At 37.3% G+C, this 27,471-nt stretch overlaps 1 pseudogene; it reads left to right on the top strand.

Moving 5' to 3' along the window:
• Positions 1 to 12,597, top strand: part of LOC105525852 — a 31,441-nt pseudogene extending 18,844 nt beyond the window's left edge.
• Positions 12,598 to 27,471: the final 14,874 nt, after the last annotated feature.

Genomic DNA, 27,471 nt, shown 5'->3' with positions numbered 1-27,471 from the left:
CCACCCAGCCTATGGCATTTTGTTATAGCAGGCTAAATGGATTAGGACAGCATCGAAGACATATTAAGATGAAAAAATCAAAATGAGTATGTTTAGTATAAACTTTCATTTTATGTATGTAGATAGATACATGTGATTATATAGTTATGTGTATATGTGTGTATATACATATGTGTATACATATACATACACACATATACACATGCACACAGAAACATGCTTATTCATACACAAGTCTGGACTGTTGGAAAGAAAAGATGAATTTCAATGTTTCAATTTATACTTTTCAGTACACTGAGGATTTTTTCCCCTAATATGTCCACGAGCAGATTGTATTGCTTAAAATAGTAATATTGCTGAAAATAGAACCAGGAAACTATACTTCTATGTCAGCAAGAAAATGCTAAATCAGTGATTCCCATCTGCTCTCACATTTCATGAAATGCATAGAAAAAAATAATATTTAAGGCCCTTTGAGATGGAGTTGCTGGAGACCTGTTGGACCTGGGATTCTGGCTCCTCAGAGCTCCCCAATAGATTGGAAGCTAGAGGAGATCCACTTTAGTGCACACCTGTGACTTGTTCTTAGCTTGTAGGAATTCACAGTTGAAGTATGGGGAAAGAAAGGGGGAATTCATTTTAGGACCTTGGGTACTGCTGGTGCAACCTCCCTGCACAGAGCAGTGGGAGAACACACACACAGTCTATTTGTGTCTTCTTTTGGAAAATAGGAACTAGCTTTAGTAGTGATCATTTTTTGTGGCATTTTATAGGCCCAGATTCTGTGATTGACACAAACAAGGCACTGGTTTTAACCAGAATATTCTGCTCTAAAATGGTAATATTTTACCTATTCAGAAGCTTGTTATGTAGCCATATTTGGTGTGTAAATTACCCTCAGTAGAGTTTTTCATTCCATAATGAAATTAGAGTGGGCATGGCTGCAGTTTCTCCAGGTAGATTGCTCAATTGAGGCATGATTACAGCAGGATAAATGTGTCTGTGCACACATGAGCAGATAGCATCTATCTGTTGCTGGTTTAGTGACTGAATTTTCATTCAAGGGAAGCTACGCTTAGAAAAAGAAATATACAGCCACACTTACAGTGCCTGTTATGCCAGGCTCTGGCAAGTGTTTTCTTTCTTTTTTGAGATGGAGTCTGGCTCTGTCGCCCAGGTTGGAGTGTAGTGGCACCATCTCAGCTCACTGCAAGCTCCGCCTCCTGGGTTCATGCCATTCTCCTGCCTCAGCCTCCCGAGTAGCTGGGACTACAGGCGCCTGCCACCACGCCCGGCTAATTTTTTTGTGTTTTTAGTGGAGACGGGGTTTCACCGTGTTAGCCAGGATGGTCTCGATCTCCTGACCTCATGATCCGCCCGCCTCGGCCTCCCAAAGTGCTAGGATTACAGGCGTGAGCCACTGCGCCCAGCGTGTTTTCTTATATAATGTTTACAAATAATTTATTTTGAAATAAAACATAAATATTTTCCAAATCAACCAACCAACAGACAAAATCAGTGGATTGAGGAGTATTGCACGTGCTTGTGTAGTTCGTGCCATATCAATAGGCTTCCGGTCAGTTGAGGGGAGTGGGCAACTGGAATCTGTAATTTAGCCTACTCTTTGCTTTTCAAATGTGTGCAAGGGTACAGAAGGGCGTTAGTCCAGAAGTGGCCCAGGAAACCAATGCAGTAACTGGGAAAATTACTTGGCATCAAACTTCTTTCTCTGCCAAGTGTGGAAATTGTGATAAATGATAAAAGGCCACAAATGCTTTGTAGCTTATCCTCTCTAGAGTTTAAATCTACTTCCCAGTTTTAAAATCTAGGCTGGCCTTGTGATTTGTTTTGATCAATAACGTGGGAGAAGTGATATTGGGGGTGTTACCAGACTAAACCCCAAGTGTCTTGGAACATCTTCTCTCTCCCTCTTGGAATGCAGATGCTATGTAAAACAATATGCACAGAGGATGGCCTAGTAGCAAACCAGCACCTATCTTCAGGCATGTTAGTTGAAACCATGTTAGCTAATCCTGACACAGTTGGACCATGAGATAGCTGCAATCACCGTGGTCATCTAGGCAAGACTAGTAGAACTGTCCAGATGAATCCAGCCCAAGTAACTGACTGAATTGTGAGCAAATAAGTGGTTGTTGTTTTAAGACACTAAGTTTTGGGGGTAGTTTGCCTCCTACTAATAAAATAGCCCCCACCTGAAACAGATACATAGTGTGCGATTAATCAATTAGGGTTTATAGATTATAATTCTCTTACTTCCTAACTCTGATAACTTCAGCAAGTTGTTATTTTTAGTTTTCTTTCCTGTCAGGCAAGAGAAAGAAATAAAAGGCATCCAAAGAGGAAAAAAATAAGTCAAATTATCTTTCTTCATTGACAATATGATTAATTACATAGAAAACCCTAAAGATTCTGCCAAAGACTTTTAGACCTGATAACCTTCAGTAAAGTCTCAGATATAAAACTGATGTGTAAAAGTCACTAGCATTTCTATACATTGGTAATGTTCAATCTGAAAAACAAATCAATAATGAAATCCCATTTACAATAGCCACAAAAAATTAAAATACCTAGAAATACATCTAACCAAGGAGGTGAAAGATCTTTACAAGGAAAACTAAAACACTGCTGAAAAAAAATCATAGACAATGTAAACAAATGGAGAAAAAATTTCATGCTCATAGATTGTAAAAATAAACATTATTAAAATGGCAGTACTGCCCCAAGCAATCTATAGATTTGATGCAATTTCTATCAAATTATCATCATCATTTTTTAACAGAATTAGAAAAAAAACGATTCTAAAATTTATATGGAACCAAAAAAGAGCCCAAATATCCAAAGTAGTCCTGTGCAAAAAGAATAAAGCTGGAGGCATCACATTACCCAACTTCAAACTATACTACAAGGCCGTAGGAATCAAAACAGCATGTTACTGGTACAAAAATAGAAACATAGACTAGTGGAAAGAAATAGGAAACCCAGAAATAAAGCTGCACACCCATAACCAACTGGTCTTCAACAAAGTCAGCAAAAATAAGCAATGGGGAAAGGACTCCTTATTCAATAAATGATACTGAGAAAAATCATTAATCATATGCAGAAAAATAAAACTGGACTCCTACCTATCATGATGTACAAAAATTAAGATGGATTAAAGAGTTAAACATAAGATCTCAAACTGTAAATATCCTATAAAAAACGAGGAAATACACTCTTCTCAACATTGGCCTAGGCAAAAAGTTTATGACTAAGTCCTCAAAAGCAAATGCAATGAAAATAAAAATTGATAAGTGAGATCTAATTAAACTAAGGAGCTTCTGCACAGCAAAAGAAACTATCAGTAAACAAACAACCTATAGAATGGGAGAAAATATTAGCAAATTATGCATCTGACAAATAACAAATGTTCAGAATTTATAAGGAACTTAGACAAGAAAAAAAAATAATCTCTTTCAAAAGTAGGCAAAGGACATGAACACACACCTCTCAAAAGAAGACATACAAATGGCCAACAAACATTTCAAAAAATGGTCAACATCACTAATAATGAGGGAGATGCACATCAAAACCACAAGGAGATATCATCTCACATCAATTGCAGTGGCTATTATAAAAAGGCAAAACATAACGATGTCGACAAGGAGACAAAGAAAAGGAATACTTACACCCTCCTGGTGGGAATGTTAATTAGTTCAGCCCCTGTAAAAAGCAGTTTGGACATTTCTCAAATAAGTAAAAGTAGAATTACCATTCATGCCAGCAATTCCATTACGGGGTGTATACTCAAAGGACAATAAATCATTCTACCAAAAAGATACCTACATTTGTATGTTTATCATAACACTATTTACAATAACAAAGGGGAAAAATCAACCTAGGTGTTCATCAATGGTGGATTGGTTAAAGAAAATGTTATGTATACACCATGGAATCTATGCAACCATAAAAAAGAATGAGAGCATGTTCTTTGCAGCAACATGAATGCAGCTGGAGGCCATTATCCTAAGCGAATTAATATGGAGCACTACCTAATCTCACTTATAAGTGGGAGCCAATCACTGGGTACACAGACATAAAGACGGGTGCAATAGACACTGGGGACTCCAAAAAGTGGAAGGAAGAAAGATGGTCAAAGGCTGAAAAACTATCTATTGAGTACTATGGTCACTATCTGGGTGATGGGATCAGTAGAAGCCCAAGACTCAACATCATACAATATACTCATGTAATAAACCAGCACAAGTATCCCCTGAATCTAAAATTAAAAAAATTTCTTTTGTGTATAATTTTGATAACAATACCATCTACTATGAAGGGTATTTGTGAGAATTAAATGAGAACATATATCTAAAGTTTACAATGTCTGGAATATAGGAAACATTAAAGAATGTCGGTGATTTTAGATGAAAAAACTGATTGTAGTTTTATCTTATACTTTACATTATATCTAACATAGCATCTTTCCACTAAATGCCATTTTCAAAGTAACACTAGAAGAACAAGAGGAACAGTTTTTGTATAATAATAAATGATGGTTCTTACAGATTGGAAAATACTACTTTCTCATTTGAATCATTAATATTTAATGGGAAACCTATAAATATCAAGCACTGAAATACAAAGTTAAAGAAGACTTGGTTTTATTAGTAATGCAACTCATATACCAAATGTTGAAAATAATGTCTTACAGTTAAAAAAACTCATATCATTTAATCAGCTATTATAATAGTCGCTTTATTTTATTTATTACTCTGAGGAGTCTTCAGTCACCTAGAAAGAAACACTTTAACACTGCTGTATTTCCCAGACTCAAAATTTAGAAGCTCAACCTCCTGCTCCAATCCCTCTCATTCCTTCCTCTTGCTTAGTCTCATATTCAGTCTCACCACTAGAGGGTCTTATATTCCTGACTATCCTTACTTTCGTATCCTATGGACCTTTTCAGATTTGTGTTAGACCTTTTTTCTTGCCTGGCCGTAGTGCTCAGCCATTTTCCCTTTCTATATTCAATGTTCCTAACTGAGGTGGAGAAGGCTCATGAACTAGCCCAGGTGTAATAAAGGATGAATGGTTGGTTTTAGGCACTGGAGTTTGAAGAATCAGAGCTGGCAAGGAGATTACAACCAAAGGCACTAAACAGGGTGCTAACATACTGAAAGAAGATACACTGTGGTTAAATTAGCTCTTATTTTCGTAATATTGTCCTCTAGTGATTGTACAAGAGATGGAAATTCATCAGTTTTACCATTCTATCTCCAACGTCCTCTGGACTATGCACAGTAATTTTTTTCTAGTGAATACCAGGGCTGTATCTGTTACATTACTGGTCAGTGATGTGATTTTGGGCTAGGCAGTTAATCTCTCTCCACCTCAGTTACTCATTAGTAAAGTAAGAATATGGTAAATATTCTGCAAAGGTGGTCACAATCAATTCATTTCTCCCCTGAATATATATGCTGTTCCACCCATCAGGAGGTAAAATCTAACTCTTATTTTCCTTTTCTTAGAATCTGGGCTGGCCTGTGACTTGCTTTGATCAGGAGCAACCATGTAATATGTGGGGCCCAGTGGAAAATAAAAATGTGAGGCCCCTTGTTCAAAAATTATTAAGAATTTCAAGACGACAGCAACAGACCAACAAACATAGGGTCTTTCTATGCACCAGATTTTGTGCAACTATACAGATCATATGTCCATGAAGCTGGCCTTGGCCTGACAAGTGGAATGCAGTGAAAGTTACACTATATTTGTTCTAGGCAGCTTGCCTTAATTGTACAATAAGCATAATAATCTACAGGGTTATTATATGCAGTGAGTATATATGAGAACTTTTGGTGAAAATTGCTGTGTATTTAAAATATTTAAAATTTTACTTCAGCTGACTTTAAAATTACAGTTAAAAAAATGTTAGGGAAAAGTAGAAGACATGTTAGGAGAGACACTTTCTAGTGCAATATGGCTCCCAGGTAAAGAGCTGTAAGAAAGAAAACCTATGGGTGAGCAACAACTTTTCTAATTCTCTACTGCAGTTACTGATATGAGGTAAGGAGGACTAACAGAATTCACTCCAAGATCATGTTCTAGATTTATGGGATGTGCTAATTAAAGTATTCTGCTAATCATGGCATATCACAAATTATCTGATATGAAAGATTAATGGTATTAGAAATAAATGGAATTTAACAATCTTATTATGATGATTAATTATAGATGAGTCAAAGTTATGTAAAAGGATTTATGGAACCAATTCTGGCTAGAGTTTTAGTAGGCTGGTTCAAAATTACAAATCATCACACTGGAAGATTTGAGTCAGTGACAGGAGTGGAAAGTTTATTTTAGAAGATTTTTTTTTTTTGAAGATGGCCAAATAAGGTACAAGCCAAATGGAATTTGCTGATTTAATCATGTACTTATATATCTTGAAGGTCTACCAGGTGCAAACGGCTGTGTTTGGAACTGAGCAAAACTGGCATAGGAAGGGCATATAGACAAAGTTTCTTCACTTCATATTGTCATAGTTTGACACAAGGGAATGCTGGCAAAATTAGAGTTCAATAAATCTCAGCCAAGAAAGCAAGCTTAGAGAGTGCCCTCTTGGTGACTATAGGCATACACACACACACACACACACACACACATATATACACGCATATACACACACACACACACACAGTCATATGTATGTAGGTATGTCACACAAAGAAATATTTAAGAACATGTTTATGAGAATTCTAGAAAGGGAAAACCATTGCACAGGCTTTGGGCATTTACTAGAAATCTGCTACTCACTTGTTATAACTGAGTTAGGTAATACTAACTATACCTGGAACTTGGATGCCTGGAAAGAAGTAATATCCCAAAAAGTAGATAGGTAACAAGAAATATGAAATTGAAAGGACACAAGAAATTCTTGATAAAATTGTCTACATTTCTTGAACACTGTGAAGAAAACTGAAGTTATAAATCAACTCTGGTTGAATTCATACACTAAGAAATCCAGACAGAAACATGTTTACTTTTCCACCCAAGAAAAGTAATTCAATAAAGAGTTACTGAATATTTACTATCTTCCAAGGTCAGTGGTAGAAACTGGAGGAATGAAGAATAATGAAACATGGTCATGACTTTTGAAGATATCATACCCTAGTGAGTAGAAAGACAGAGAATTACAGATTTTAAATATAGCAGGAAAATGACATAGTAGAGGTCTTAATTGAGTATGTGGGATTTTAGAAAAGAGAGTGAATACCTCTCATTTTACTAATAATTTTATTATTAATAGCAATTAATCATAAGCACACACAGAAAATATGTGTCTTAGTCCATTCAGGCTGCTAGAACAAAATCCCTTAAACTGTGTAATTTGTAAACTACATAAATTTATTTCTCACGGTTCTGCATATTGGGGAGTCTAAGATCAAGACACCAGTAGATTCTGTATCTGGTGAGAGTGTGCTCTCTGATGTATAGATGGCACACCTTCTTGCTGTGTCCTCCCATGGCAGAAGGATTGAACAAGCTCCCTCAGGCCTGTTTTGTTTTCAGGGAGAGGACCACATTGTTTTTTTCTTTTCTTCTTTTTTGTTTTGCTTTTTAAAATTGATACAAGCTGTTCTTGGCCTGAAGGTCAAGCCCCACTGGGGACCCATCCTTGTCTGCCCAGGAATCTATCTGTTTCATTTCACTATCAATCCCCCCCTTGAAGTGGTACACCTAATTGCCATTAGGATAGGGATGGTGACTGGTCTAACTGCTTCATGCTGACAGGGGGTATTATTTTGGGAAATGGCAGTCAGATCTCTCTCTCTCTCTCTCTCTCTCTCTCTCTCTCTCTCTTTCTCTTTCTTTCTTTCTCTCTTTCTCAGAGGCCTATTTAAGGGTCCCCGATAAAAGGGAGCCATCATTTGAGTCTCCATTTGCATGGCCATTTGGACTTTGATGAGCACTAGGTGAGAAGAAACAGATTTTACAAGGAGGTTAGATATGCATGGACCAAATATGAGTATAATACAAACAGGAGCTAAAAAAGGAAAAATCCATGCCATGCCAGCGCCAGAGATAAGAAATAAAATAGATTAATCATTCTGAAAACAATGTTGTGGCTAGAGCTGTTTCACCATTGTGAAAGAAATTAAATCTTTTATGAGGTAGGGCAGTTAAATTTTAGAGGAGAAACAGGTGTTTAGGGGAGTAGATAATCCCATGAGTATTCAGGATCAAGGGGTCCTTGGCAAAGACACCTTATGGTGAGGAAGAGAATGGATGTGAGAACAGCAAGTATAAGCAAGACTGTAAAGAGGATATCCTTGGAGGGTTAATTATTAACACTTATCTTTCATGATATTTAACTTGAGGTCTGTGATTTCTTCACATTGGAATTTTGTGTGCTCTCCTGGGTCAGCAGAGTTAATTCTGTCAGTTCCTCAGGTCTTTAGTCAAGTATAATAAATTCAAGAATCTATTCCAGTGACCTTCACTGCTGAAGGAGTAGAAAGAAATTCATTGTAAGGTTCCTTCCAATTTGGGCCTAGAGATGGAGAAAGAGAAGGAAGAGCCTCTACCAGTGCTGAGTCCCCTGGATTGAATAGAGGAGGCCCTGGTTCATGGGTTTAGACCTCTGAGAGTTGTTTCTGTTGCTGCTGGATATGAATCAAAGAAGTTGCATATTTAATAAAATCAGAGATTTCTTGGTCTAGCAGGAAATCATTGGTGAGAAAATCTCATTTCAAAGGGACTTAAACCCAGCTTTGAAGGAGTGTTTCTAACAGGTAGTAGGGCCATGGGAAGAAGAGTAATCCAGGGGAGATGAGTCTCTTGAGACATTTTTCTACGGTGCCTTTTGATAAGATCAGTTGTCTTTTCTACCATTCCCAAGAATTGTAGTCTCTAAGCACAATTAAGATGGTATTGTATGCCTAGTGCCTTTAAGACCCTGGGTGACAGCTGCCTGGAATGAGGGGTCATTATCACTCTCGAGGTACTTAGAGAATCCAAAGTGAGGAATTATCTCATTAATTAGTACTTTTATCACCTCAGAGGCTTTTTCTGACATGCAAATGCTTCTACATAGTCAGTGAAGGTATCTACCAGTACTAAGAGGTACCAGATGACCCTTATCTCTGGCATATGGGTGAAATCCATTTGCCATTCTTCTCCCAGGTAGATGCCCATTCTTTGGGTTCTGGAGAAGAGAAGCCATCAGTTGAGGGAATTCTTTTTAAGGCAAGTGTAACAAGCATTAATGACCTGTTTGATGACTTTTTTTTAAACAGATTTTTACCTGAGAACAATCTTTGAGCCAATTAGTAGGTTTTATCTTTTCCTAGGTGGGAGGCTTGATGAAGAATTTTAAGAACTTTCCATTGGCTAGAATCTGGTAGAGGCAGTTTGCCATCCTCCAATTGAGGCCATCCTAAGGGCTGAAGGTATATCCCTAAGAAGTGGCCCATTGTATTTCTGCAGGAGAATATTGAGGTTTTATTTCTCTTATGGAGCACCCCCCAGACCAGAGGGGCCTCAAGAGGATCAGAGATCTGGGACCTTGTCCCATGTGCAGGATTTTTTTTTTTCCTTGTAGGATAATCAGAACCTCTGCCGACATTGTAGGATTGCTCCAGCTCTCCTAGTGGTCATCTCAGGAGAGTCTGCAGAGGACTATCCTAAGGGACTAGGGCAGTAAAGCTCAGAGGTGCCTCCAGCAGGGGAGTAAGCTCCCTCTAATCCTGCTCCTCCTGGTCCATCCTGTTCTCTCTACCCAGGTACTCTGTCTCAAGATTATCCTATCCTAGAAATTCTCATTTTAGGAAGGTCCTACCTCACTCATGCCCCTACAAAAGATGCCTTGTGAATATGGCCTCATTAAGGTACAGGTCCCCCTTTTGCTACAGGACTTTTTAATGATCGCCATTCTAACTGGTGTGAGATGGTATCGCATTGTGGTTTTGATTTGCATTTCTCTAATGACCAGTGACGATGAGCTTTTTTTCATGTTTGTTGGCCACATAAATGTCTTATTTTGAAGAGTGTCTCTTCATATCCTTTGCACATTTTTTTGATGGGGTTGTTTGTTTTTTTCTTGTAAAATTGTTTAAGTTCTTTGTAGATTCTGGATATTAGCCCTTTGTCAGATGGATAGATTGCAAAATTTTTCTCCCATTCTGTAGGTTACCTGTTCACTCTGATGGTAGTTTCTTCTGCTGTGCAGAAGCTCTTTGGTTTAATTAGATTCCATTTGTCAATATTTGCTTTTGTTGCTATTGCCTTTGGTGTTTTAGTCATGAAGTCTTTGCCCATGCCTATGTCCTGATGGTATTGCCTAGGTTTTCTTCTAGAGTATTTATGGTTTTAGGTCTTACGTTTAAGTCTTTAATCCATCTTGAGTTAAGTTTTGTGTAAGGTGTAAGGAAGGAGTCCAGTTTCAGTGTTCTGCATATGGCTAGCCAGTGTTCCCAGCACCATTTATTAAATAGGGAATCCTTTCCCCATTTCTTGTTTTTGTCAGGTTTGTCAAAGATCAGATGGTTGTAAATGTGTGGCATTATTTCTGAAGCTCCTGTTCTGTTTCATTGATCTACATATCTGTTTTTGGTAAAAACAGCTATTTTGAATAACCTGTCTAAGAGGTCACAGATCTCTGGCAATCCAGGTTGGTCACTGGTGTTTTATTTAGTACTTTTGGTAAAGTAATATTTTTTTGAATGTTCTTGATGGTTGTAGATGTTCATCAATGTCTGGACATTGGATAATTTGTATTTATTATTTGTAGTCTCTCCATGGTTATACCCATTATTCTTTAGAAGGCTTTCTAATAATTCAAAGGAGATTGACTGTTGAGGTTCCTAAGCCTGTGGTCACTGAATCCATTTCAGCCCTAGAGGGCGTCCTAAACCCAGAAACACTGTGTCTTGCAGACTCCTAGATACCCACCCCCGGTGGACTTTGGTAAGATGCAGAAAAATTGCCTGGGTTCCCAGGCAATCTGTTTTGTAGTGGGCTGATATAATGGGCTACGGCATTTTGGGTGCTCTGTTTCCCTGTGGTGTGGTTGGCACTGAGTTGTAAGACAGTGTCCCCTGTAATCTTCCCTCTACTTCCCCCAAGCAAAAATGAGTCTCTCTCTATTTTACACTGCCTGGATTTGGGGGAGGGGTGATGTAGGCACTCCTGTGGCTGCTGTAGCTGCAGCTCAGGAAGGGTTACTTCCCAAGCTCACAGCCTCCAAGATTAGCACAGCGCCAGTGCTCACCCAAGGACTGCACTTGCAACAACCTGGTTGCCACTGAAATTTATTCAGAGTCCAAGGCCACTTTAGTTAGCTGATGGTGAAGCAGACCAAAACAGGTTTCTCTTGACAGGGCAGTGTGTTTCCCCCTGGTTGAGGGCTGGTCTAAGTACTCTCACCACAGGCACTCATGGAATTCTGCCCAGTGCTGTGTTCCTCTGTCATGGAACATCACTGAGTTTAAAAGCAGAGTCCCACACTCACTTTGCTTTCCTTCCCTCAAGCACACAAATTCTCTATCCATGCTGCACTGCTTGGGATTGGGGTAGGAGTCACGTAGGTAATGCAAGACTATTCTTTACATACTCTTCAATTCATCTGTTCTTGTTATTAATCTAAAACAAATTACTGTGATCTCTCACCTGATTTTTCAGTTCTTGTGAAGGTGCTTTCTTGCATGCATAGTTATTCCATTTGATATTTCTGCTGGGGGAAGATTGCTAGAGGGTTCTATTTAGTCATCTTTCTTTGTTTACTATGTTTCCAACCCTCAAGTCTTTTTTATAAAGGGACTGATCCTGTTCATGAGGGCATCATCCTCATGATCTAACCACCTCCTAAAGTCCCCATCTCCAAATACATTGAGTATTAGTTTCAACATATGAATTTTGTGGGTACACAAGCATTCAGAACATAGCACTATGGCCATTGAGCTCATTTTGGAAATATGAGTTAGTTTGCCAGATGAAGAGAGCAATCTTAGGCCATGAGAATAGGGGAGAGTTACAACAAAGAATGATGAAGTCAACTTTACAGAATCAGCACAGATTATGTCACTTTTTCTGGAAGTTAAAATCTCACAACAACAACGGGAAGTCTTCAATATCGCTCTAATTTTAGTTCTTCTGAGTATATTTCTTTTCAAATGTGTATCTGAGTATCCTTCCAGGTATATATTTTACCTTATTTTTTATCACTGCTCTTTCTTTCAAAACATACAATTGAATTTTTTTCCCCAATGTTTATTATTAGCCATGTAATATTTGATCCCCAATAATATTTCTAGGAAGGTACAAAAGTGGAGTGAGGTAGTTTTGGAGTTACAGTCATCTATACTAGGAAACAGGTAATATTAATATGTTAAGAATTGAGGAGAAGTAGTCAGCATGACTTTTGGCCACTCTTGCTGCTCTCACCTTTTTTACCTCTGGAGTAAATGAAAACGTTTTTTCCCCAAAATATTCAAGTCTTTGATCAAATTCCCATAACAATTTGGTGTTGTCTTGGCAGGTTCTGGAGTAATAAGGAGTCTGAGCACAGCAACCCCAGGTAGAGGAAAAGTGAATACTTGGTAATGAGACCTGAGATATTTAATCGAGAAATACTTTGCCATTGGTCAAGGGAGAATTCACTCAGCAGTCCCTTTGTCCATTTTGACTTCTGTGTTACCACTACCCACATATCAGGTTTTTTCTGTACATTCCCATGAAAAAGTTGTTTATACTTGGACTAGACTGATGTAGGTTATCCCCAGAAAAGATTAAGGAAAAAAAGAGACATACCTTTGTTTAATTTATGCTAGATCATTTTGAAAGTCATTCTCTACAAAGACCATATGACAGGATACTTCCAATTTACAAATGAGGAAATTATAACTCTAATGATGTTGCTACTTGTCAGCATCCATAGCTGATTTTGTGATAGAACCAATATTTAACCCCTTTTATGTTCTTTCACAGCCCATAGTCTTTTGAAAGTTATACTCCAGCTTCCCCCAACACCCACCCACAGCATTTATATAGATAAGGAGACTAAGAGATATTCTAAGAAAGGTGGGGTGTCTATACTTCACTGTAGTACAGATATAGCTCCTCCAAGGACTTTTTGAGATTTTTGAAATATTTGTTACTTCCTCAATGCATAGGAATTCCCACCAAGGTAGCAAATCATTCATTCATCCATTCAACATGTATTAATTGAACATCTAATATATTATGAGTACTCTTTTACAGGCTAAACATATGGGTGTGAAAAAATGGACAATGTCCTTGCTCTTATGAAACATTCATTATAATGGGAGGAATAAAAATGAACTGGATAATTTTAGACAGTGGTAAGTGCAATAAAATAAATGAAACTATTATTCGAAGCCATTACAAATGTACAGCCAATATTTAGGTCACTGGCCTCAGAGTCAACTCATTTTTCCTTCTGAATCATAAATGACAAAGCTAATTGAGGTCATGCTCTAATTACTTCTACGATCAAAACATTGATATAATTTCAGAACCAGGTAAACCTATACTGACCACACTCATTCTTGGGTAAAGAGACTGTGACCCAAAGTGGCTAAGAGATATGTCCAAGATCCCTGGCAAAGGTGATTGAGCTAAAAATTAAACATTTGTGTATTTGTTCTCTACCACAAAGACATTTATCTGTCAACAAAAGGAAAATTAGGCCAAACGTCTTACAACAATAACAATAAAAACAAAAACAATGTTCAATTTAGGATTAGCTTCAGTTAACCCTATTAGAATGCCTTGCAATATACTAACATTTATATATCTGGTTTATAGAAAACAATGAGTACATAATGGATCATTCAGTGGGCTGAATACATAAGAAGCTCCTATGACTTCCATTTAAAATGGTTTGTGAGGATCACTTGATATTTCCAAAAACAACCTCCTAATTGGTCTTTCTGCTTCACTTTCTCCCCACAACCTATTCGCCACATGGCACTAAAGTAAACTGTTCACGGGAGAAATCAAATGTCACTTCTCAGCTTAAAATCCTCCAATTATTTTTTAGAAGGCTGAGAAGTTGATCCAAAACTTCTTTCCAGAGTCTAGAAGTCTCTACCTGATCTGCTCCCATTGAATTTTTTATCTTCTGCTACACTCCTTTCTCATTGTATTCTGCACACACCGGCCTTCCTGCTTCTAAACCATGCTAATCATATGTTTACACCAGATATTTACATGCTTAAGTCTTTCATATCATTTAGTACGTAACCCAAATATGACTTTCTTAAAAGAATCTCCACCAATCATAATATCTAAAACAGCTCTTCCTCTTATTCAAATACCTTCCTGTATTGTCATAACAGAACTTACTACTACCTACAATTAAAGTATTTCTTTGTTTAATGTGTTTTGTCTTTCTGTCCACTAGAATGTAAAATACACCAAAACAAGGGTCCTGTTCATTTTCTTCTGCTATGTCTTCAGCCCCTGAATAAATGACTAACATACAGGGTGACTCAATCATATATGCTGAGTGAATGTCGGAGAGAAAGAAAGAACTCATTAGCAATAGAGTTCTCCTGGGTCACAGGTAGCCAACTAGTTGTGTGTAGGGAAAATTGCACTACACTACTTGGCATATGCAAACTTGAGCTGAGTGCTTTGCTTTGTTTTTGCTCACCCTTAATTTGTATTTCCCAAAAGAAGATATTTGACTGGAGTATCTAAGCTCCATGAGATGTGGAGCATTGCTATGGCAAGAGTTTTTATCAGTGATGTGAAAAATAACTATACCCCCTCATGTGCAGTTCATATTTAGCTTCCTTCACTCTTTTAAAGTCCCTGGCAAAAAAATGTAATTTAAAAATAAAATAGGTCAGGTGCAGTGGCTCACACCTGTAATCCCAGCACTTTGGGAGGCCAAGGTGGGAGGATCACCTGAGGCCAGGAGTTCAAGAACAGCCTGGCCGGCATGGTGAAACCTTATCTCTACTAAAAATGCAAAAAGTAACCAGGTGTGGTGGTACGTGCCTGTAATCCTAGCTACTCAGGAGGCTGAGGCAGGAGAATCACTTGAACCTGGGAAGCAACAGTTGCAGTGAGCTGAGATCATGCCACTGCACTCCAGCCTGGGTGGCAAGAGTAAAACTCCATCTCGAAAAAATAAAATAAAATAATAAAATATATCAATGCATACATTCTTTTTTTTTTTCCCCAAAGGAAAGTTGCTTCATAGTCACTGGGGACTTCTTTCCCCAGAAGGTGGCTGTGTATTTGTCAGGAATTTAAAATTCCTGTAAATAAGTTCACAATAGACCTATACAAGTACATCTGATGGCACACTAAGATAATAGTGAAGGTCTGAGTATATTCCAGTATACTGCTTAGTATTCACAGGTGGAAGTCAACTATATTGTATGCTACCTTAGGAAATTTCCCACTGAACCAACATTTCAATTGTAGTCTGGTATCAGTGGCATTCTTTCAGCAGACTAACTCACTGTCATGGGCATACATCCCATGTGTGCCTGAAGAGGGTTGTTCAAACTCACATGACAGCATTGTATGAATGTGTGTGTTAGGGAGTGGTGTGTGGTATGTGTGTGTGTGTGTGTGTGTGTGTGTGTGTGAGAGAGAGAGAGAGAGTAAAAATGTGAATACAATTACTTGACTGATAATAAACTCTACTTGCCCATTAATGATTTCCCTGAAGTTTTACATGCTATATTGTCACCTTTGCTGTTTACTTACCTTTGATTATAGACAAACCAGACCTTTAGGGATGTAGAGCTGTGGCAGAGAACTGTGTGCCAGGGGCAAGGGCAGGAGAGCCTTCCTGGAGAAGTGAGGATCAGGCTTTGGTGTACCTTAATCGTTCTTTTCTTGGGGTTGGCCCCACCTTGGGGGCCCTATCTTGTTCCAGTCTGTGGTTCTGGATGTCTGCCCATACCTCTCTCCCTCTGATCACATTGGCTCAGAAACAAACCCTGATTCCTAGCATTCTGCTGGGCTTTAATTGTGCTACTCCCAAACTAAAATTCTTCCACACTACCATCCTATGTATGGAACTCATTTCTTTCTCTTAGGGCTCAGTTCAGACCCATCTATCTGACTCAGATCCCCAAAACTTGTGTCTCTCATGAGTGGTACTTACTATTATTTTTTAATTTTTAATTCTTGTGGGTATATAGTAGGTCTATATATTTATGGGGTACGTGTGATATTTTGATACAGGCATATAATATATAATAATCACAACGGGGTAAGTGGGGTATCCACCCTCTCAAGCATTTATCACTTCTTTGTCTTACAAACATTCCAATTATATCCTTTTAATTATTTAAAAAGGTACAATATATTATTGCTGACTGTAGTTACCCTCTTGTTCTATCAGATACTAGATCTCATTCATTCTCACTGTTTTTTTCCACATTAACCATCCCCACTATCTCCACCTCCCATTACCCTTTCCAGGTTCTGGTTACAGTCATTCCACTCTCTTTTATTTTATTTTATTTTTGAGGCGGAGTCTCACTCTGTCGCCCAGGCTGGAGTGCAGTGGCCGGATCTCAGCTCATTGCAAGCTCTGCCTCCCCGGTTCACGCCATTCTCCTGCCTCAGCCTCCCAAGTGGCTGGGACTACAGGCGCCCGCCACCTCGTCCGGCTAGTTTTTTTGTATTTTTTAGTAGAGACGGGGTTTCACCGTGTTCGCCAGGATGGTCTCGATCTCCTGACCTCGTGATCCACCCGTCTCGGCCTCCCAAAGTGCTGGGATTACAGGCTTGAGCCACCGCGCCCGGCCAGTCATTCCACTCTCTATCTCAACGAATTAAGTTGCTTTAATTTTTAGCTCCCACAAATGAATGTGCCTGCCTTCTTTTACTTAAGATAATGACCTCCAGTTCTATTCATGTCGTTGCAAATGACAGGATTTCATTTGACTAGTACTCCATTGTTGATATGTACCACATTTTCTTCATCCATTCATCTGTTGATGGGCACTCACGTTGCCTCCAAAGCTTGCCTGCTGTGACTGGCTCTGCAATAAACACAGGAGTGCAGATTTTTGTCTAATATACTGATTTCCTTTTGTTGGAGTAGGGGGTATATTCCTGTCAGTGAAATTGCTGGATCATATGGTAGTACTATGTTTAGTTTTTTGAGGAGCCTCCATATTGTTCTCCACAGTGACTGTACTAATTTACATTCCCACCAACAGTGTAAAAGGGTTCCCTTTTTTCCACATCCTCACCAGCATTTATTATTGCCTGTCTTTTGGATAAAGACATTTTAACTGGGATGAGAGGATATCTCATTGTAGTTTTGGTTTGCATTTCTCTGATAATCAGTGATGTTGAGCACCTTTCCCTATGCACGTTTGACATTTGCATGTCTTCTTTTGAAGTGTCTACTCAGATCGTTTGAACATTTTAAAATCAGACTATTATCCTTTCCTATAGAGTTGTTTAAACTCCTTATATATTCTGATTATTAATTTCTTGTCAGATGGGTAGTTTGCAAATTTTATCTTCCATTCTGTGGGTGGTCTCTTCACTTCATTGATTGTTTCCTTTGCTGTGTAGAAGAGTATCATTGTGTTTTGATAAGGATTGCATTGACTCTGTAGATTGCTTTGGGGAGTATGGACATTTAAACAGTATTGACCCTTACAATCTATAATGAACATGGAACATTTTTCTGTTTTCTTGTGTGTGTGTGTGTCATTTTCAGTTTCCTCCATTAATGTTTTATAGTTTGCATTATAGAGATCTTTTACTTCTTTCATTAGTTTATTCCTAGATATTTTATTTCATTTGTAGCTATTGTAAATGCTATTACTTTCTTGATTTCTTTTTCAGATTGTTTGTTGTTGGCATGTAGAGGTGCTGCTGACCTTTCTATGTTGATTTTGCATCCAACAACTTAACTAAATTTGTTTATCAGTGTTATTACCTATCCAGAGTGCTTATTTTAGGTGTGTGAGGTTACACGATTCAGGAGTCAAGATTCCTGGGTTCAAAACCTGGCTTTCCTGTGTTCTAACACTAGTTATTTGTTCTCTTTGAGAGTTAGTTTGCAAATCTGTGAAATGAACCTTACATTTGAATATTTATTGAGTTATTACATGAAAACATACAAGTAAAGCCATCTATATAATGTCTAACAAATGCTTCAAGTAAATTAACCAACCAAAGAAAGGTTAGTGTTTGAATTAAAATTTGAATCTGTAAACTTCACTGAAATATTCTATAAATATATAGAACATTACAGGTTGACACAGATTATTATGAAAAATATTATGGGCTACTCAGTATGCTGATTGCAGAAAGAACTCCCAGTGACCCCAATTTATTGCTGTTCTTACTAATCGCTTGACATTTGTAAGAAAAGTGTTAATTAACCTTACCCTAGTCAGTAACTTTAATGCTGCCCTGCAAATTCTGTGTAGTGCTTCTGCTAGGTAGTATATTAGTCCTAGCCAAAGCTGAGAAAATTTGCCATTGCTCAACTTACTGGGGGACAATGAGGCTCACATATGTACTTGCACATGTTTTGTGAATCATCCTTTAAGTGGATCTATGTATAGTTTGAAAGATATGGCACAAGCATTAGGACACTCCTCTCTGAAACTAAACTGGTCTTCTCTGATGAGTGGCAAAGCATCACTGGGACATTTCTTAGTCCAAATTCAAAGGATATATACATTATCTCCATCAGATGAGTGTGATGTGCTTTAAATGAGGAAATCTTCTCAATATTCTTGATTTTTTTGGAAATTACAAACAGATGTACATATGTATATGTATATACATATATGTGTATATCAGTATATATACTGCTGAGTTTTTTGTATGTATGTTGTTTAATTTTCTCACAGATGCTAATATAGTATTGTGAAAAGAAATACAGAAAAATGAATTCAGAACATATAAACTTCTAATTCTGCATTTATTATCCATAGAAACTTATATACTGAGTTTTTGATAAAATAGGAATAATTATTCATGACTCACAGAGTCTTGTCAAATACTTACTATATGTCAAGAATTATGCTAGGGTCATTGTGAGTATTGAATAAATAAAGTAAATATATACAAGTGTGTTTAATGTACCAAAAACTAGTAGGTAGATATTAAGCATCATAATCTTTTTTATAAGCATGTATAAGTAGTTATAAATACATAGCATAAATTGTTAAATAAATTATTAGATTTATTTTCTAAAACAAAAATGAGGTTACATGATCAAATGTCAGGTAATAATAGAAATGAAAAGTATACATAAAAAAGTGCTATTAGTGAACATTTGCTATAAACCAGGCATTGTGCAAAGTATTTTCACATTATGTCATATTGTTAAGAATGTTGTCTTTGAAGGTAGATCATCTGGGTTTCTGGGTTTAATTCTGTCTCTCTTTTTACTAATCCTCTGGGAAAGTTATCGTACATCTTTCTTCCTGTTTGTTCATCTGTAAAATGGGTTCATAACAGTATCTGCCTCATGGAGATAAATAAGCTGGTATATTTAAAGCACTTGGAAAAATCTCATCTGCACACAACAACAGGCAAATATATATTAGCTAATGTTGTTTTATTATTTAAAAGAACTACCATGTGTTCAAAAGAGGATTTATTGCATGTGTTTGTGTGGTGTGTGTGTCTGTTTTGTGTGGTAGGCAGAATTTCTTAAATGGCCCCTGAAAGATGTCCTTCCTTCACCCCTGGAACCTATAAATCTGATGAGGTATTACGCTCATGATTACATATTGTTATATGGCACTGTCATCATAACATGGGGAGATTAGGCAGGTGGGTCTAATGTAGTCGCATGAGGTTTTAAAATCAGGGAATTTTCTTCAGCCAGTGGCAAAAGAAGAAACCAGACAGATTTGCAGTGTGAGAAGGACCTGATGAGCCATTGCTGATTTAAAGGTGGAGGAGATCACACGAGAAGACATGTGGGAGGCTTTAGGGAGCTCCACGAGGCTTCTCTGACAGCAAGGAATTGGGGACCTTAGTCCAACAACCACAAATAATTAAATCCAACAACATCTAAACTCAGAAGAGAGCCCTTAGCCCCAGATGAGAAACGAAGCCCTAGCTAATACCTTGATTTTAGCCCTTGTGATATACTAAGCAGAGAGGTCAGCCACACTGTCTCAGCCTTTTAACTTACAGAACCGTGAGCTAATGAACGAGTGGTGTTCTAAGCTGCTAAATGACTGGTAATTTCTTGTGCACAATGCAAAGCAAATAGAATGTATTTTCCTCAGAAATCTCGCCGTTCATTCTGGAGACTTTCATTTGATGTTAATTAAAATAACACCACTAGAGCTTATATTTTTACAGTATATAAAAAGGTTTTCCTCTCGATATTGATTATTAATTTTGTACTATTAAGGTAAGACTAATACTTCAATGGCAAGGCATTCTAATTTCTGATAAAGCATCATGCTAAACAGAAATAGCTCTTCTATGGCTGCACTCTCTTCCAAGCCTGCAGGAGAATTTGACAACCAGTCACACACTGAACTCAGAATTTGTCTTTGAAGCTTTCTCACATATTGGTCAGGGTTGGCATGTGAGTTGAAACCCATGTATATAGTAATTGAGGTGAACATCATTTAGTTTTTTCAGAACCATCAACATTTAATTTTTTGAAACCATATAAAGCATAATCAGCAGTATTGCAATCAATCTCCTCTGACAACAGTGGAGCCTCGGGAAGATATCTTGAGATGAGTCCAAATGATTTAGGGAATAGAGTGTGGTCTGTAATTGCAAAATAACCCTGCATATATGTGTGTAGGTGACAGGGCTTTCTTCTTAGCCCCATTGCTGCCTACAGCTGTGCTTCCTGCTGCATGGAGGAAGCCACTTCCAGCAGATGAAAAAGAAGTGAACACACAGAGAAAGACAAAAAAGAGAGAAAATTGAATGAAGAGAGGAAATAAAAAGCATAAAAAAAAGGGGAGGAGAAGCGAAAGCCATGATAATGTTTGAGTGGGTCAAGCTGCATTGCTGGTTAGATCCAGAGACACTGGTAAATGCGGTGACATCAGCTATCCCCATAGACCTCACATATGGTTGCCCTCATTATTATTATCTAGCAATAGTATATGCTTCAGTCCGTGAACACAGAGCATCTCTCAGTTTATTTAGCTCTTTTGAAATTTCTTTATTAGTGTTTTGTAGTTTTCTGAATATACATCCTGTACATATTTTGTTAGAATTATGCCCAAGTTTCTGAGTTTTTGGTTCTATTGTAAGTGATACTGGTTTTCTTGATGCCAAATTCCAATTGTTCTTTGCTGTTATATGAGAAAGCAATAGGTTTTTGTACATTATTTTTTGTATTGTATGCTTTTGCTATCCTCATTTATTAATTCTAAGAAATTTTTGTTGATGTTTCTGGGATTTTATACGTAGATAATTATGTTATTTTTGAATAGACAGCTTTATTTGTTCCTTTTCAAAGTGAATGCTTCACTTCCTTTTCTTGTCTTACTGTACTAGCTCAGACAACTGGTATTACATTTAATAGAAGTGGTGGAAGAAAACATCCCTATCTTCTCCTAAGGTTTACTCTTTTACTTTCTCTGCAAGAGCCACGAAGGTATCTTTCTCAGATCTTCACCTTGAGAATCCAGAAAGCTTCCTGGAGCAAAACCCATGAAAATGTGGGGGTTCCCCTACAACTGCTGTCACCAGAACTTTCTCACTCACACACACTGGTCTATATTCAGCCTCCAGAAATTCATCACAGTTACCATTACGGTGTTTCTACTAGTTTAAAATTCTAGCAAATTCTTGTCCCAATAAGAAGATTTCAGCTATGATTCTCTGGATTCACCTGTCTCTCCTGACTTCAGGGTGGCAATTTACCCTACAACCTCAGTTCTCTAATGGGTCAAGAAAAGTCATTGCTTTTCAGTGTGTTCGGTTTTTAAAATATTACTATTATAAGGATAGGAGTGATGACTCCTACGCTCTTTACATGTCAGAGCTGAATACAGAAGTCCTATAGTGGTTTACTTCAAGCCACACTATATGTCACATTAAAGAGTGTGCTCTTCTCCAGATGTAATCTACTATGCATTTTGAAATCCCATGCCTGATTCTGAACTAAGCAATTCAGAGAAAGGCCCAGGTCCTCACGCTCTCCTTAACGGCTTCTCACTTAAGTTCCCACTTAAGTTACAGGGTCTTTATTTGCCAGTAAGGGCATCCACCCCCACCATGCTTCTGACATATTGTTTACTGCTCCATGCCCACTACCAAGAGGCATATAGTGAGTGGGTGGTTAATTATTTAAGAAGCGAATAATTACACTAGGGCCTATGCCTGAACAATTTATTGAGAAAAACCTCAGAGTTTCCCTAGGTGGTCTGCTCTAACTGTTAAAACATTCTACCCTTTAGAAAGCAGAATTCTGCTTCTTTGTAACTCAATTGTCCTAATTCTGAGCAATTGTAGCTTATCTGAGGTCCCCATGTGAGCCCCGGTGGCTACCATGTCACATTTCCTGATTGAATACCTCCATTTATCCAGCTGTTCTCCGAACCTGCTTTCTATTCTGGATAATCTCCTTTGGGTAACCTCTCATTTTTTCTCTCAATGTCCCATTTATGGCCTCATATTCAGAATTAAATATAACCAGGAGTGCTGGGGGCTTGTGAATTAGTCCTATATGTAGTTGAGTATGCTGTGTTTCAGACACCTCCTTTCTGCTATCTATGACCGTGAGACTTGTTTCATGGTGACTTGAAGTTTAATTTACATGTGACAGAAATAGAAAGGCATCATCTTGCTATGCCTCATTTATTATTATTTAAATAATATGTAAACATATAATGACTTTCATGGTTATAATCCTTATTTTACTAATTTTGAAGAGTGAGGGTAGAAATCTTTATAGAGGTGACTTAGCCTGAAGAATCTCCCTTTGATTATTATTATTTTTTCTTTGCAAAAATAAGAGTATTTTTTCTTTTTCAAATTCAATTTCATAAACCAGTTCGGTAAGCCATATTTTTCTAAGCCAACAGGGACAAAAATATTCTCCAGTCCAGCTCCTCACAAAATCCTTTTGATTTTAATGAATTCAGACAGAAAAAATAAAGAATACAAAAGCATTATGCATTTCATCATCTGAGTTTTGTTCGTGGCTAACAGCCATTCTTGGATTCAATATCTGCTACCTGATGGTTTTTATAAGAACTGTTGATATTACCAGGGCCACTGTAGGACTGTAGGGTTCAAATATACTTCATTCATTCACTCATTCATTCATTCATCAAGTATACAATAAGTTAACATTCCAGGGGAATAGACAGATGCTTAAATAATTCTTTGGGAGTAAAGTTTCCATAATAAGTGTGGCTATTTGTTTAAGCATCTCAGAGTCTGTGAGTGAAATGTAATTTTGGCAAGAGGTTCTTACATTAGATTGCAAACCATATTAAATGACCGACCCTTTTCAAACTGTTTTATATTTCAGTATTTGGGGTCATAAAGTTTTATCTCCCTGGGGAGTTCTTTCCTATCTATCACCCATAAATCTGCCTGGTAACTCCCTTTTTGTGGATGAAACTTGGTTTATTTGACTTTGTCTTCTTTGTGCTTCCTCTACATTGGATATTTTTCTCTTTATAATATCTCTAATGTTTCATTGCAGTAATTCATAAGATTTTCTTACTCTACTGAGCTATATACATTTCCTTCAGATAGTACCACGATATATACCTCGCAATTCTGGTTCTGAGCCTCTATTTACTTTAAGATGATTAGTATGTCATCAATAATGCTTAATTGAATAACTAAAACTCAAATTTATAAACATATAGAAATGTTTCTGCTAAACCATCCCAGGCAAAGGAATTTCTTGCATGAAAGAAAATGCAAGAGATCTGTCATTTTGATGGGAAAAATACATATTTATTCTCACAAACATCTAATTGAAATTTGCCATTTCATTCAGTTCTGAATGTAAATAACAAACCATAGTAGTATGAGCAGTACCCATAACCTTGTCGCTAATACAAATGACAGATATTTTCACATTTTATTACAGTTGTTAAAGATATATCAAAATATTATTTATGCTCAATGCCATTTGTAATAATGTTATTTATTATTACCTAATGATAGGCCTTCATATTTAATACAACAATAAAAGGCAACTATGTTACTACATCATAGATTGCTTCTCCAGTACTTTGATAACTAAATGTAACTGTATTTTCTTGGTGACGGTATGTATTTTATTTTATGTCTTTAGAAACTTTATTCTGAGAAAAGAGTTCATAGGCTTAAATAGACTGAAGAATTGTTCTATGGTACAAAAAAATGTTAAATGCATCAAGCCATATTATTTTCATGAAAACTCAATAAAAAGCAAGTAAGTTTAGCATATACATCCTTTCTTTTCTATATTTTTAGGACTTGCCCTTGTACCCTCTTTGAGATGCTCTATGTTCATATTTATCCATCACCTCCCCCAAAACGAGTCTGATCTCAGTTATTTGTTTCTGGTGACACATTGATTATCCTTGAATTACAAGAATTCTAAAGAGTATTGCTTCCCTGGAGACGCTTTTCCTTTTTATTATGGAGTAAAATGTGCTGCCACTGTTTAAAATGATTTTACAAAATAGCTCAATGATGGTAAGGTTAGAGAAATAATTTTTAGAAAGGTAGAACATAAAAACACATTTCAAGAAATTAGGAATATCCAACAATATTCAATCTGATAATTATTGTTATTTTTACAATTAAAAAATTTTAAAGTGAAAATGGTGGTTTTTACTAACACATTACAAGGATAACATTTTGTTCTAACCAATGGGAGCATGCACACCTTCTACAGAGAGTAATTCTTCCAGGGTGTCCACATTGCCTAAACCTATGGAACAACAAATAGGAACAGAAATAGAACAATACTATTTTGGAAGAAAATACTCTCAGGATGAAATTTTAACAAATTTAGACACAAAAACTGAAAGTTGATTGTGGTATCAGCTCTGACATTAAAAAGTGAGATTGAAACATGGATTTATATGAGATACCGGACACATGCACCAAATGATGAGGAAGAATCATGCCTAGACATGGGAAGGACAGGAAGGTAAAAGAGGGAAGTGGTTAATAAATATTAGGAAACTTCCTAAAGGGAATTTTCTGCCAACTTTCAAAAGAGTGCAGAGTATCACTGAAGCCATCATTGGTCTAGAAGCTTCAGGAAAGCAATGCTATTGGAATGAAATGCAACTTTAGAATCTGAATGATGGAAGATAATCAAATAATATGAAAAAGAACAAGTTTTTAGTGATGTTGCTTGCAGTTCAACAAAACACACTTGTTTTTTGCTGTTGTTTTTGCTTTTTAGAGATGCTTCCCTATTTGCTTGTTCACTCTGTACGCAAGACTCGTGACAGTAGTATCTTCAAGGACCCAATAGCATTGTTGCCAAAAACAGTAATTTTAACACAAGAATTTATGGAAGATGGCAATAGGACTTGTTAAAAATGATTAAGTTTCCTTCAGTAATACACTAATAGAGTTTGCCGTCTGCACATAGAAAAGAAACTATAAGGACTTTACATTGGTTTAATTGCCTGTTACCAATCATTTATACATAGGTTATAACTATTAACTGTTGTCATGAAGGGCATAATCTTATATTATTAGGCTTATTAAATGTACAGATTTTCCGTATGGCTCCTTTTTTTTTCTGAATTGTTAGGAGTTGATGAAGACTTAGCTAGAACATGGTGGGTCTTCAAGAAATAGTACTGTTGGTGATACAAATAGAGTAGCCATGTTCCACATGTTGACCATAAACTAGCTCTCAAAGGAGAAGGATCTTCAAGAAAGTCTAAATGGCTTTCTGTGGGAAGAATGAGCTCTCCATTCTCCCCAAGGACCAAAATGATTGAATCATTTTTCCACTGATTCCCCTCAAACACATTTGATTTTTCTTTCCCAGCAACTTCTCCAGTTCAAGTTCTGGCTCCAGCCCAAATGCAGATGCAAGCAGTATTCCAGGGTTGGAGAGCTACAAGGAATGAAAAGAAATACACAATATGTGTTGGGAACCTATGCAGCAAGATGTAGAGGAAGAAGTTAAGCCTGGAGTGTGTGTTATAGAAGTGTTTGCTAGTAGGCTGAAAATAATTAGAGAAGGTGGGCCGGGCGCGGTGGCTCAAGCCTGTAATCCCAGCACTTTGGGAGGCCGAGATGGGCAGATCACGAGGTCAGGAGATCGAGACCATCCTGGCTAACACAGTGAAACCCCGTCTCTACTAAAAATACAAAAAATTAGCCGGGTGAGGTGGCGGGCGCCTGTAGTCCCAGCTACTCGGGAGGCTGAGGCAGGAGAATGGCATAAACCCGGGAGGTAGAGCTTGCAGTGAGTTGAGATCCGGCCACTGCACTCCAGCCTGGGTAACAGAGCGAGACTCCGCCTCAAAAAAAAAAAAAAATAATAATAATAATAATAATAATTGGAGACGGTGTGATCTGAGAGAGCTGAAAAATGTGAACCTAAGATGAAAGGTAGGCTGTTAGAGTGGCGAAAAGGCTAGAGAAAGCCTCATTCTTTGCTCAGAAAAGATCAATGACTGTTGAGTGTCTATGTTCAGTATGGCTTCCATCCTCCTCCCTTTCAAAAAATATAGCTTTATTGAGTAACAATTGACATACAATAAACTGCATATATTTAAGGTGTAGAATTTGGTAAGTTTTCAGATATGTATACATCTGTGAAATCATCACTCCTCAAAAGTGTCCTCATGCCCCTTTGTAACTTCTTTCTCCTGACCCTCACTGCCACCCCAACTCTGTCCCCAGGCAAACACTGATCCATATTCTGCCTTTACAGATGAGTTTAAATTTCCTAGAATTCCATATAAATGAAGTAACACAATATGTTCACCCTTTGGGTTGACTTTTTTCACTCAACAAAATTATTTTGAGATTTACATATGTTTTTGCATGTATCAATAGTTCATTTTTTTATTGATGTATAGCATACCACTGTATAATTATATTACAATTTGTTTATTCACTGGTTGATGAATATTTGAGTCGTTTTCAGTTTGGGGAGGATTACAAATACAATTCCTTTGAACATTTGTGTACCTGTCTTTGTTTGGAAATATGCTTTCATTTCTCTTCAATAAATACCCAAGAGAGGAGAGTACATACATCATACAAATATACAGCCTTAATTTGTTAAGAAACTCTCAAACTGCTTTCCAAAGTAGTTACATAAGAGTTTTAGTTCCTCCATCTCCTCACTAACACTTGATATGATCTTTTAAATATTAGTCATTCTAATTGGTGTCTACTTTTTTTTTTTTTTTTATACTTTAAGTTCTAGGGTGGTACATGTGCATAACGTGCAGGTTTGTTACATATGTATACTTGTGCCATGTTGGTGTGCTGCACCCATCAACTCGTCAGCACCCATCAATTCGT

This window comes from Colobus angolensis, unplaced genomic scaffold, assembly GCF_000951035.1.
Source record: "Colobus angolensis palliatus isolate OR3802 unplaced genomic scaffold, Cang.pa_1.0 Scaffold56, whole genome shotgun sequence".
Lineage (NCBI taxonomy): Eukaryota > Metazoa > Chordata > Mammalia > Primates > Cercopithecidae > Colobus > Colobus angolensis.
This window is presented reverse-complemented; position numbering and strand designations above follow the sequence as displayed.